At 42.2% G+C, this 13,358-nt stretch overlaps 1 protein-coding gene across 1 annotated transcript in view; it reads right to left on the reverse strand.

The window, feature by feature from the left end:
* The window catches only part of PDE7B (phosphodiesterase 7B), a 271,346-nt gene that overhangs the window by 168,316 nt on the left and 89,672 nt on the right, over positions 1 to 13,358 (reverse strand). The gene's annotated exons all lie outside the window — the stretch shown is intronic.

The following is a 13,358-nucleotide window of genomic DNA, read 5'->3' on the forward strand; positions in this document are numbered from 1 at the left end:
TACAATAATGTTGTACAATTTTGATGATAGAAACAAAACAAACACCCTCTGTTCTCAAAACAACAAATCAATCCCAGGCCATCAGACCTCTCTTCTTTTTAACATATCTATTAATGAAGTGAACTTGATACCAGCATTTCTAAGTACTTTTCATAAGCTCCATGGAAACTACAATATTAGATTAACCATGTGCTGTACATGCAAAAATACAAAGTAGGCTTCTTATTTTTTACCTCTCAGCACACCTATTGAATATTATTAGTTCATTTGGATTAAATGCTAAACTACATATTTTACTATAATATTGAAAATGCATGCTTGGGATCCAATCCTGGCCCTGTAGACAATGGGAATTTTGCCATTAACTCCATAAGGGCCAGGATTTCATCCTTGGGGTTTAAACATTATGTATCTTTTTCCAGAATCTGCCTTCATTTCTGGATACAAAACAGAACTGGGGCCACTGCCCTGATAACTTGTAGGTGTTGATGCCATGCATCCAGGCAGCAAACAGTGCCCATAAAAAATGCATCCTGGGAATCTCCCTGATTCAAACTGGAGTGGGCCAGGATCCATCCACTACCCCTGGGACTGGAGAGGATCCCAAATCTGCTGACTGGGTGGGAGTAGTGTGGAGGCAGTTGAATAGTAGAGCAGTTCATAGGATGGGGCCACCATTTTGTAATTTCTCTACCCCCTCCTTTGCCAGGAGAGATGATTGTGGAGGCCCTCTCGAAGCTTCACAGTAAAGGCTATGCTGAGATTTGCACTTAAAACAGAATGCAAATCCATTTATTTTGCATGTTAATGTCTGAATTTAGTCTCCATATTGTAACATTTCAGAGGACAGTAAAGATTTCCCTCACAACCCTGCATGCCCATTATGCTGTTCTGCACCCCCACAAATGCCCCTGTATTTCCCTCACCGTTCCTCTATCCCCTCCACAGACCCCTACTCTGTTCCAATTGTAGATTCAGGAGGTATGGACAATCTGAACTGGCCAGGTGAGGTGACCACAGTGGAGATTGGTGCTCCGTGAGGGGGATGGGAGAGACTAGGCTGTGCAGGGGAAATGGAGAGGATAATAGATAACATAATTAACTATCCATGTTAATTGATACTTATTAAAAACATAGGGAATTCCTTTACATATAAAAATAACATAGTGAACTTAAATACAAAGTTGCTCAAGTTAATTTTCTGTTAACCCAAATATAAAAACCCAGAAAAAATAATCACAGGTAAGCCAAATTTCTCATTCACACCAAACTCATCTCATAACTTACCACCCAAATATCCTCCTCAGCCCTGCAACAGAACACCCTTTCAGTTTCAAAATGTACCCATACATACTGCACACATCCAATTCCTCATAATCACCCTCAGATGCACAACCTGGATTCAGTCGTCATGCTTTTTCATATACAAACAACACATTTCTTAGCCAGCTTCCTAGAGGAAGAGAAAATTTGAGTCTTTGGTGGGTTGATGGTATTTTGTGGTCCTATGAGATTTTGAGCAAGATAGCCTGAAACCACCTCCAGAGAAGAAGGATATAAAATAAGGGGCCAGTCATTGTTTAATCAAGAATGTTAACAGGAGCTCGGAGCCCTGTGCACCATATAACATGACATTTTGACAGCCAGATGTTTTCAGCATTCTTTTGGTTTATTAATTTGTGTAGTCTGGGGAGTGGCAGATGAGGGAAATACATTAGGAACCCTCTCTTCAATTGTTTGTAAAGATGATGACAGACTAGGGTGACCGGATATTATCTGGACCATCCCGATATTAGGGGCTTTGTCTTATACAGGCAACTATACCTCCCCGTCACTTTACCTCTCCAAAGAGTATCCCGATTTTTCATACCTGCTGTCCGGTCACCCTATGACAGACCCTTAACAAGGGTCCCAGCAGGAGAGTGGGGGCAAAAAAACCCAACCTTAATTAGTTTTAAGAGAGAGCTGGAAAAATTTATGAGTGTAATTGTATGAGGGGATTGCTTGTGATGCGGGGGAGGGCAGGACTCAACAGCCCAGTAGCTCATTTCGTATGTTCCAGCTGGTCTAGGAAGGAATCCCGCCCCCCAATGTATTTGTTTTGTTTTTTATTCTCTTCCTCTGAAGCATCAGCAATGGCCACAGTTGGAGATGGGACACTAGAAGGGGTGGGTCAGGGCTCGGAGGTAGTATCGAGCATTCTCTCTCTCAAGTGCTTGGCTGGCTGGTTCTTGCTCACATGCTCAGGGTCTAACTGATCCCCATATGTGGGGTTGGGAAGAAACTTCCCCCCCAGGTCAGATTGGCAGTGGTCTTGGTTTTTTGTTTTTTTTGCCTACCTCTGCAGCGTGTGGGTGTGGGTCACTTGCCAGGATTATCTGCATATATCTCACTTAATCATTTCCCTGCCATTGCGGGGGCCTCAGGTGCTGGTCCACATTGATCCCTCCCATTCTTTACCTGTGGATCATAATAGTCTAGTCTCCATGGGCTGCAATACTTTGGTCTAATTTTGGTTGTTGGGTTTAGTTGGCTGCTGGGAGGTGTTGGTGGCCTGTCATATACAGGAGGGCAGAGTAAATGATCTGGTGCTCCCTCCTGGCATTAAACTCTGTGACTCTAAGGGAAAGTTAAGATTCAGAAATGCTAATTATTTCTTTGTTAAAATCAGGTTTTCAGAGTTTTAGCATCAAGAGTGATCAAAAATCCACAACATTCTCATTCCCTTGGCCAAGAAACTGTTCATTTGGACATCTGGGGGCTCAATTCTGTAAAGATTTGAACACTCCAACCTTGATCTAGCAAAGCTGTTAACTAAACTTCAATGGGATTACTCACTCATATGCTTAAAAGTTAAGCATCTCCTTACGTGCTTCAGTGGATTAGGGGCCAGGGTAATCAATTGCCTTACAAGTTCAAGAACTGAAAAAGAAGTGAAAATCGAACACTGGTACTCAGAGTTGCTTGTGAACCCAAACTTTCCCTGTTTTCATTAGCATTTAGCTAATACATTCATTACTTCCCAGACCATGTGGAAGAAGGTAGTTTCTGGTTAAACTTACCAGCTCTTCACACGTAGTAGAAAAGCTGAGGAAAATTAGGAGCAAAATTGATTGGGAGGAAAAATTTAGACATAAATACGCGAATGAAAACACTTTAAGAAGAGTTTATTAGGCCTGGTCTACACTGGGGTGGGGTAGGGTCGATTTAAGTTACACAACTTCAGCTACGTGAATAACGTAGCTGAAGTCGACGTACTTAGATCTACTCACCGCGGTGTCTTCACCATCGACTCTGCCTGCGCCTCTCGCGGCAGTGGAGTACAGGAGTTGACAGGAGAGCACTCAGGGGTCAATTTATCGTGTCTAGACTAGACGCGATACATCAACCCCCGCTGGATTGATCGCTGCCCACCGATTCGGTGGGTAGTGTAGACATACCGTTAGACAGCCACAATGTTACAAAATCAACTATCAAGAAAGATGACAACTTTGGCTAAAAGCCCATCCTGGTTCAGTGGTGAAGTGAAGGCGCCAATTAGAAATAGAAAAGTAACATAAAAACTCAGAAAAAGGGGAAATAGATAGTAATTAAATTAGAAGTTATGAAGTGTAGAAAATTGATAAGGGAAGCTAAAAACATCAGGGAACTATCCATGACTGGTAGGGGAAGGAATTTTTGAAAGTATATTAGTAAGAAAAGAAATACTAGCAATGGTATAAGAATCCTAACATTATTAAATGGAGACAGTAAAGCTGTTAATGATGCAGAAAAGACAGAGGTGTTCAAGAATATTTCTGTTCTGTGTTTGGAAAGAAGCAGGATGAAATATTCATATCACATAAGGATGATGAAGTACTTTTCAGTCCATTAGTAACCAAAGGAGGATGTTAAACAACAGCTACTAAGGATAAATATTTTTAAAACCACAGATCTAGACAACTTGCACCTAAAAGGATTGGCTGAGGAGATCTCTAGCCCACTGATGTTAATTTTTAATAAATCTTGGAATATTGGGAAACTTCCAGAGACTGCCAGTATTCAAAAAGAGCAAGCAGGATGACCCAGGAAATTATAGGCTGATTAGCCTGACATTAAGCCCATGCAAAATAATGAAAAAATGGATAGAGGGTTTAACTGATGAAGAACTAAAGGGTAGGAATATAATTAATGTCAGTGAACATGGCTTTATGGAGAACAGTTCTCGTCAAACAAACCTGATTTCATTCTTTGATGAGATTACAACTTTGGTTGGTAAAGGTAATTGCATAGATATAATATATTTAGATTTTCTAAGGCATTTGAGGTAATACTGCATGAGACTCTGATTAAAATTAGCACTATGAGTTATCAATAAAGCACACATTAGATAGATTAAGAACTGGCTAACTGACAGATCTCAAAAATTTGTCATCACTGGGGAATAATCATTGAATGGGAGTGTTTCTAGTGGGGTTGTAGAGGGATTAGTACTAGGTCCAACGCTATTCAACATTTTCTGCAGTGATCTGAAAGCAAATATAAAATTACTGCTGATAAAATTTGTGGGTGACTCAAAGATTGGTGGAGTGCTAAATAATGGTGATGACAGGGCAGTCATATGGAGCAACCTGGATCACTTGGTAAGGTAGGCTCATTCAAACAAAATGAATGTTAATACAGCCAACTGCAAAGTCATACACCTACAACTGCAAGCCTGTCAAATATTATGGGTCTCAAACTCGGGCCAATAAGGTAGCTAACCAGGAGCCTCACCCTCTGTGCCACCAACCTACAAGAGTTGATGAAGAAATTGCTTAACTTAAGCTACACCTGCTAAGTCAGCGAGGTCAGATGACTAACAGCAGACTGGTAACTGGACACCACCAGGTATAAAGCTTCATGTTCCTGTCCTATCACTTGTCTAAGCAACTAGTTGCTAGCTTTGTTGCTGCTCAGATCTCTGAGACCAAGTCCCTGCCTCCTCACCTGGTTCCTTGTCCCTGGAACCATATCTCCTCCTTGTCCGTGACAGCAAGCCTTGTTCCTGGTTCCTACTTCCTCACCCTGACTACTTGCTGACTCCGGCTTTGAATCTTGGCATGACTTCTGCCTCCTGCTTACCCCATGGCATGATTTCTGACTCTGACTTCAGCTTTGGCTCTGGGTGTGCCCCCAACTTTGATTCTATTCCTGGCTCCAACTACTAGGTCAGACAGCCCATGTTACGAGCTCTGACAACTTGCTCAGATCAACCTCTCTCTCCTCCAGGACTTGTTGTTGAACCCCTGGATTGAAAGTGGACACTACTGGGGCTCTTGCCCTGCTGTCCCTGTGGGGCCTGCGAGTTCGCAGAAGCAGATTGCTGCCCTCCAGGCAGAAAACCAGAAACTGACAGACCAAGTGTGACAACTGCAGATGGGCAAGCACTCCTAGTGGGCTCAAGCTATAGCACTCGGAGCGGCTGCTGGTAACTGCTTGGCTTCTCTTATGACAACAGCTCATGTGATAGGCCCCAGTGTTCCTTTCCTGGAGAAATATGATGGCACCTGCAGTAAGTTCTGCAGGTTCATTACCCAGTGCAGAACTTACTGTTCATGCGCCAGCCCCAACAGTACCTCACAGATCAAGGTGGGGCTAGTACTGACTCTGCTTACCAGGGAGGCCCTGGCAGGGGCCTCTCCCTTTTTAGAACAGAATCACCTGGTATTGTCCAACTGGGACTTATTCTCCCAAATGATTGCCACTATTTTCGATGACCCTCACAAAACTTGCACAGCAGAGAGGGCTTTAGGAAAGCTTCAGCTTCCTATTTTGCCCAGTTCAGACATTTGGCCATAGTGGTATGGAATGATGCCATACTTCTCCATCAGTTTTGGCTCAGCCTCTACAAAGAACTAAAAGATGCCTGATGCCATTGGAGATCTTTTCCCGGACATGGTCATGCATAACTTTTGATTATATAGGGGAACTACCTTAATCTAAAGACCACAACACCAAACTGATTGTAGTGGACCAAGTCAACAAAATGGCCCATTTTGTACCATGCACATGTCTCCTGACTGTGGAAACTACTGCAAATCTTCTAGTTCCACATCTTCCACCTTCATGACCTCCCCAACCATTTTAAGACAGACCGTGTCTCCCAATTCTTATCTAGGTTCTGGAAGGAGTTGTTTCATCTCCTAGATGTCCAGCCCCATGCATCAACTGCACATCACCCTTAGATGGATGGTCAGTCAGAAAGGTTCAACCAGGTGCTCGAGCAATACTTGAACTACTTCCTAAACCACTGTCAAAACAACTGGGTTGTGTTATTCCATTTGCTGAATTTGCAATGCAAATCACGTGTCAAACTGAACCAGTCCCTCCCACTCCAACTATGGTTTTCATCCTCATTTCCACCCTTCCTTTCCTCGTCCATAAAAGTTCCTGCTGCCTCTGACCATTCATGAAACCCAAGCCAAACTAAAAGAGCACCTGGAAGCAGCCAAGACAGCATACAAACACCATGCTGACAAACAGGACCAAGACATCTTGCCTCTGAAGGTAGGCCAGAAAGTGTGGCTGACCCCAAAACACCTACACAGAACCAGCTGACCTGTTCACAAATTAGATAATCAGTGTGGAGGCCCTTTCACTATTACTCAGCAGATCAGTTCGGTTGCATTTGAATGACAGCTCCCTCAGTCCTGGAAGATCCACCCAGATCTCCCTCCTGAAACCTTTCCTTGACAATCAGTTCCCAAGCTGGCATATGCCATCTCCCAAATGCATAGAAGTACCCTGTACTATCTGATCAATTGGGAGGGTTATAGGCCTAAGAACACTCTTGGGAGCCAGCTCATCATGTGTATACCCCTGCAAAAGTACGGGCTTCCACAGGAATCATCCTGAGAAGCCTGGCCCCACAGCACCCAGGGAGAGGGGGTGGTGGGTGTCAGGCACCGTGTGTCTCAAGCCCACCCCTGCAGGGGTTCCAAGCAGGAGACTTACCTTCTGCATTACCATGCTTCAAGGACTGATAAGGGAGATACTTGCTGGATGCACTGATCCCTGAAGAGAGGAAGAGTTTATGAGCAAGGGTGTAGCTAAGTTGGGTTGCTGGGTGCACCTCACAGAGTGAAACAGGAGTGCTGGAACTGGAGGCTTAGTCTTAGAAGTGTTGAGGCCATGGGGCCTTCCCTTGTGGAAAAGTGGGACTCCTTGGGGTTCTGACATACTGAAGGATTATCTCCCTATGACTGTTTAAAAGCTGGGGCATAGAGCAGATCCAGTGTATCCGTGACGGGGTCATAGTGGACAGACAATTAAACATGAACTCCCAGTATGATGCTGTGACAAAAAGGGCTAATGTGATCCTTTGATGTATAAGCAGGGGAGTAATGAGGTGATTTTACCTCAGTATATGGCACTTGAGAAGATACTGGAAAACTGCGTACAATTCTGGTGTCCATTTTAAAAAAGGATATTGAAAAACTAAAGGATACAGAAGAGCACCACAAAAATGATTCAAGGGCTGGAGAAAATGCCTTACAGCAAGAGACTGAAGAAGCTCAATCTGTTTAGTTTACAAGAAAGAAGATTGAGAGGTGTATATGTACCTTCACAGGGAAAAAATACCAGGTACTAAAGGGCTTTTTAGTTTAGCAGAAAAAGGCATAACAAGAAACAATGGATGGGGGGAGATCAAGGCAGATAAATTCAAATGAGACATTAGGCAAAAAAATTGAACAATGAGGGTGATTAACCATTGGAACAAATTACCAAGGAAAGGGGTGGATTCTCCATCTCTTGATGTCTATACATCATGAGAGGATGTCTTTCTAAAAAAAATGCTTTAGCCAAACTCAAGTTATTGGGCTCAATACAGGGGTAACTGTGAAATTTAATGGCCTGTGATATACAGGAGATCAGAGTAGATTGCCCCTTTTTGCCTTAAACTCTATGAAACATTTGCTGCTCTCACCTTGTGAGTGGTTGGTGGGTCAAAGGAAGCAGATAGTACCTTATTAAATATGTGTTGTTCTTCTGATGGATTGAATTGGATTTTATTCAGTTTTGTGCCATCTACCACAGGAGGGTGTTGCTGATCTCCAGCTCATCATAACTCCAAAAGGTGTCCACTCCATCAGATAACTCAAATTTCTACTGTCCCATAGAACCTCATGCCCAACCCTAGCCTGAATTCACTTTTCCCCCCTTCTTCTACAATTAGATGTGTATCAGTATGAGATATTTTTTATCAGTACCACTCCCTGTACAGAAAATTGCTGTGATTAACTACACACAATGTAGAGATGCTTTCTCACACACACACACACACACACACAAAAGGGGGGGGGTGGTATTTACTATTTGAAGATTGGATTTGGCCATATATTGAAGTGCTTGCTGCCTTGAGAGCTCAAACTAACTTCAAACTTTCAAGAACAGCTCTTGCTTTTTTGCTTTCTTCTCCAATAAGAGCTTATGCCACTTCTCCAGGCAGTAGCAACTGGAAGGCAGGCACACTAATTTGTATCTGCCCCGTACTCTTTTACAACACCAAAATCCCTCAGCACTTCACACAAAAACACCTGTTTTGCAAGGCCCTTCTGGCAATGTGATAAAACCTTTCTACACAGCAGAAGTGTCCTGCAGTTAATAGAGATGGAAGAGAAGTCTCTCTCTTAGGTTCTTATATGGCCTCCATCACTGTAGTATCTGAGCATCTTACAATCTTTAATGTGTTTATCCCCACAACACTATGAGAGAGGGAAGGGCTATTAGCTCCATTTTACAGCTGGGGAGCTGAAGTGCAAACAGACAAAACAATTTGTCCGCAGTCACAGAGGAATCTGGTGGGGGAAGCAAGGAATCAAATCCAGGTCTCCCAGTTTGTAGGCTAGTGATCAAGCCTCTGGACCAAGCCTTCCATCTACCCAAACCTCACAACCAAAGACCCACAGATCTGAAGGAAAATTTTTTCTACATTTTTGGAACTGCTCCTTCTCTTTATGGTACCATGGGCTAAACAAACCCCCCAGATTCAAACACTTCCCAATTTTGTTGTGAGGATAGGTTCAAAATTCATAGTTTGTGATGTGAGCTCACATCTAACAATTAGTCTTTGTTTCGTAGGTAATTGCTCGGTGATACCTAATAACTTTATAGTCTGTGCAATTTCCTGCAGATTACTGGGTAGCTATTCGTAGTAGCCATGATTTATTGGTAGGCAGAAGCAATGGAATTTCTCTTCCTCTAAACTATCTGGTCCTTGGCTCTAAACATTCATAATGTTCCCAGTCAAGGAATGAATTTTTCCTTTCTGTACATATTTTTTGTGGTCTGCATTATCATCTGTAAAATATAATAAGACACACTGTTCATGTCTGTCTGCAGCTTCCACACCTTTGTGTGGCTTCCCCATGTTACCTCCCCTGCCTAGGAATTTCACAATTAAACCACTGCAAATAATAAATGATTCAATCCTGATCCTGAAAACAAAGCTCCAGGGACAATGCTCATGGAAATTAAGAGGGAATGTGTGGCTGGGTTCTGCATCCCTAGACTCAAATCAAGGTTCAGGCAATGTGCACCTACTGTTTGGCATGGGAGAGTAGTGGAAGTGTCCTCCTGCTTACCTCTTATATGACTATGGTGATGTGGATCTGCATAGTTCATGGACTTACTCACTATGTTATCAGCATATCCCCCCTCTAGTCAGTCAGTTGCAAAGAATCACCATAGAGATCTCTGCATTGCATTGAATGTGCAGTCTTTGTGTGTGTTCCCCATTACTTGTGCTCTTGCCTCCCTGACACACCCATTTCTCTCCTGCACTGAGTTCTGATGCAGGAAACAATCTTGCCCTTTATAAACAATATGCTGGTCCAATACTGTATTGGAAGACCCCGTGATTCCAAGCTGCCTACACTCTGAGCATGGCATTGAAACTAAAAGTGACAAACTGGTGGGCATGGGAACTCAATAGAACGTTCTTTGTCAAGGGGTTTAACAGAGTACACATCCCACCATTGTGCCACTTAGCCCTTCTTTTTTCATTTTATGCCAATCAAAACAGGACCTCTTTTGTCTTTAGTAACACGAGGCTTGTGTCCAAACCCACAGAGAGAAGATAAACATCAAACAGCTTCTCCAACAGGATGTGTTTAATCGTCTCTAGACAAAGGAAACACTAAAAAAAGAAAAAATGAACTAAAAACTCTGATACCCTATTTGCATTTTAAAACCCTCCCTCTCCCCGAAGGGATTCTATTTACTGTACTGATCTCTGCTAATTACTAATTTAAATAAGCATTCATCAAATGTTATATTAGATATTATAGCCTGGCAGAATGTGTCAAAAGACAACAACTTCTTTATTCTGACTGTTTGGACCTGTAGATCAGATAAGGCAAAAAATCTCCTGCTTTCCCTTATGCTGATCTTTTAGAAGACTTTGAATGGGTGAAATGTCTAAAATACAGAATGCCAAAATATGCATATATCTATATCTATATAAATATACACGCCAACCTTAGCATTTTGGGGCAGACCTATGAAAAAGTGTTTTGCGCTTTTCCCCAAATGTAACAGAAATGATAAAGGCTGAAATATTCACAATTTAAAAGTTACTACTGAACATGTCCCCGGTCTAAATTCCCATTCAGATTGAAGCCTATTATCTGCATGTGGTCTGTACTAACAGATAATAGCATCGTAGAAATGTAAGGCTGGAAGGGACCTCGAGATGTCATCAAGTCCAGCTGCAGGTGCTGAGGCAGGACAAAGAAAATCTAGAGCATCCCTGACAGGTGTTTGTCCAACCTGTTCTTAAAACATCCAATGATGGGGATTTCACAACCTCTCTTGAAAGCCCATTCCAGAACTTAACTATCCTTATAGTTAGAACGTATTTCCTAATCTCTAACCTAAATCTCTTTTGCTGCCAATCAAATGTGGTTTGTTGTTTAAATACATAAAATCCCATTGTCACAATCAACTATAAGAGTTACAGAGGAAATCTGTCATGTTTATATTGCATAGATCCTTAAGTATGAATTGACATTATAGACCTTAATGGTCTATCATATCAATGATCCATGGATTAGAGGTCCCAAACAGCATAAAAAAATGACAGAAAAGATAGAGCTGTAATGCTCTATCATGCAAATAATAATCATGGATTAAACACCATTGAGATCACAATACTGTAGTTCCAAGGAAGTTATTTCAATGTAAATGCCATTATCATCCAATACCAATTTAAAAAATATTTAAAATAAAATAGATTAAGCACTAAAATCTGCATTGAAATAATGATGAGGATTTGAATTTATCCCAGATACCAAAACATTCAAAATTTATGATTTCTTATCATCCTTAACGCAAATGATTGTATGAAGACACTGAATGGGTTAATGAACAAGGTGAGGTCTTCTTTCCATGAAATATATTCTTATCTCTATGTACCAGGATTTAAATGTGTAAAAAATGAGGATATGCTGTACTCTTATATGGTTAGGGTGACCATATTTCCTAACAGGGAAAACTGGACACTGCCTGGGGCTAGCCCGAGGCGCCTCTACCTCCCCACATGGGCTGGCCCCTGGACCGAACGCTCCCTCCAGGTGGGGCTGGCCTGAGCCACTCACCCCCCACCTGCATGGGGCCAGCCCACACTGCTCACCCCTCTGGGCCCGCGTGGGGCCAGCTCGAGCTGCTCGGATCATTCCCACACTGCCAGTGCGGGGCTGGCCCAGCCCATGCCACTCACCCAAGACCCTCCTCCCCCATGTTCCTTTGTGCCCCGCTAGGGGTCGCATCCCACTTTTTTTTGCTAAACTGGGCATTTGTCCCATCTGCTCTTGCCAACTGATCATCAGTTGGTAAGATCAAATGGGACAAATGCCCAGTTTTGCCAAAAAAGTCAGGACAGGGCTTAAAAAAGGGACTGTCCCGGCCAAAATGGGACATATGGTCATCCTATATATGGTTCAATTCATCAGGATTAACATGTTAATTACAAATATTAATGTTTTATATAGCACCTTTTATCCGAAAGGATGCCAAAAAAAGACACATTGGGCCAAGTTCACTGCAAATGTAGGTGGATATAGCTTCACTGTCCAGCATCTCTGCACCCAACCCTGGATACCATTTGGAGAAAACATTGGTACTAGATTATATATTGATACCCTGAGTGTGAATACTTCAGATGAATTCCAATATCATGAAACTAACAAAGCAGTGCTGCAAAACACCCAGACCCTAATGTGGGCGGGTACAGAAAACTAGCCTCCCACTGCCCCTTTGGGTTCCTTGAAAGCAGAGGAAGGAGTCCACAGTTCCAAACCTCAGTGTTATGGAACTGAAAGAGAATTTCTAGTGTCTCTCTTCCTCCTTTCACATCACCTTTGCCGGGAAGAGTACAGTCTATAAAATGCATAATTTACAGTGAAGTGCAAATCTTAGTATAAGACTTTGAGACCCTTCTTGTCGAGTGTTGTTCTATTTTGGGATGTCAGGCCCACAGAAAACTGTGAGAGAAGAAGAGGAGGGTATGCTGATGGATCAGCCTAAAGCTGGCTTTATAATATTTGTGTATATAGCTCAGGCATGGAGCGCAGTATGCCCTTAGGCCAAGAATACTGCTTCAACAAAGAGATCAATGACTTTATAGCCTATGCATTCTTTGAAAGTTACTGAAACATTCATTGTATCATGCACTGTAACAGTGATTCTGTGCTGAAAGAAGTCTTGTGGGAACTCCCCACAGTGTCAAGAGGATAATTATTATTTAGTATGAAAGTAAACAAGAGTGTTTTGAGCATTAATTATTTATTTCTAGGGATCCTCATTATCTCCAAAACTGTTCACACATTGAATTGCATAATATCAGATAGTATTTTAGAATAACAACAATTATTTTATGTCTGAAAAATGGTCTATATCTGAATTACATTGTTGGGCCTGATTTTGTTTCAAATGTTCAGGTCTTTTGGGTAACGTAAGACTTACTGGTATCAGTGAAGAAAGGGCAAGTGCCCTGACATAGCACCGCCTGTATGGTAGGGGTGTTCCTCTGCCATTAGTAATAAGAAAAAGGGGCTCCCAATACATTGATGCTATAGGACGAATAATTATACTGGAATTTAAAAAACAGCAGCTGAGTAGAGGAATGCAAAGGTATTTATAGCAGTGACAGTGAGACTTTTCAGTCTAAGGGCTTGATTCTGCCATCACTGAAGAGGATAACAAAACTTACACAATGGCTTCAGAGGTGCAGGATCAGGCCTTAATGCTTGATACTAATTTCCTAGATGTGTGTAACAAAAATAACTATTCAACAAAATCATTAAATTTAATGGTGATCCAACGGTGCTTCCTGACTG

This window comes from Terrapene carolina, unplaced genomic scaffold (genome assembly GCF_002925995.2).
Source record: "Terrapene carolina triunguis isolate 2854851 unplaced genomic scaffold, T_m_triunguis-2.0 Scaffold85, whole genome shotgun sequence".
Taxonomy (NCBI): domain Eukaryota; kingdom Metazoa; phylum Chordata; order Testudines; family Emydidae; genus Terrapene; species Terrapene triunguis.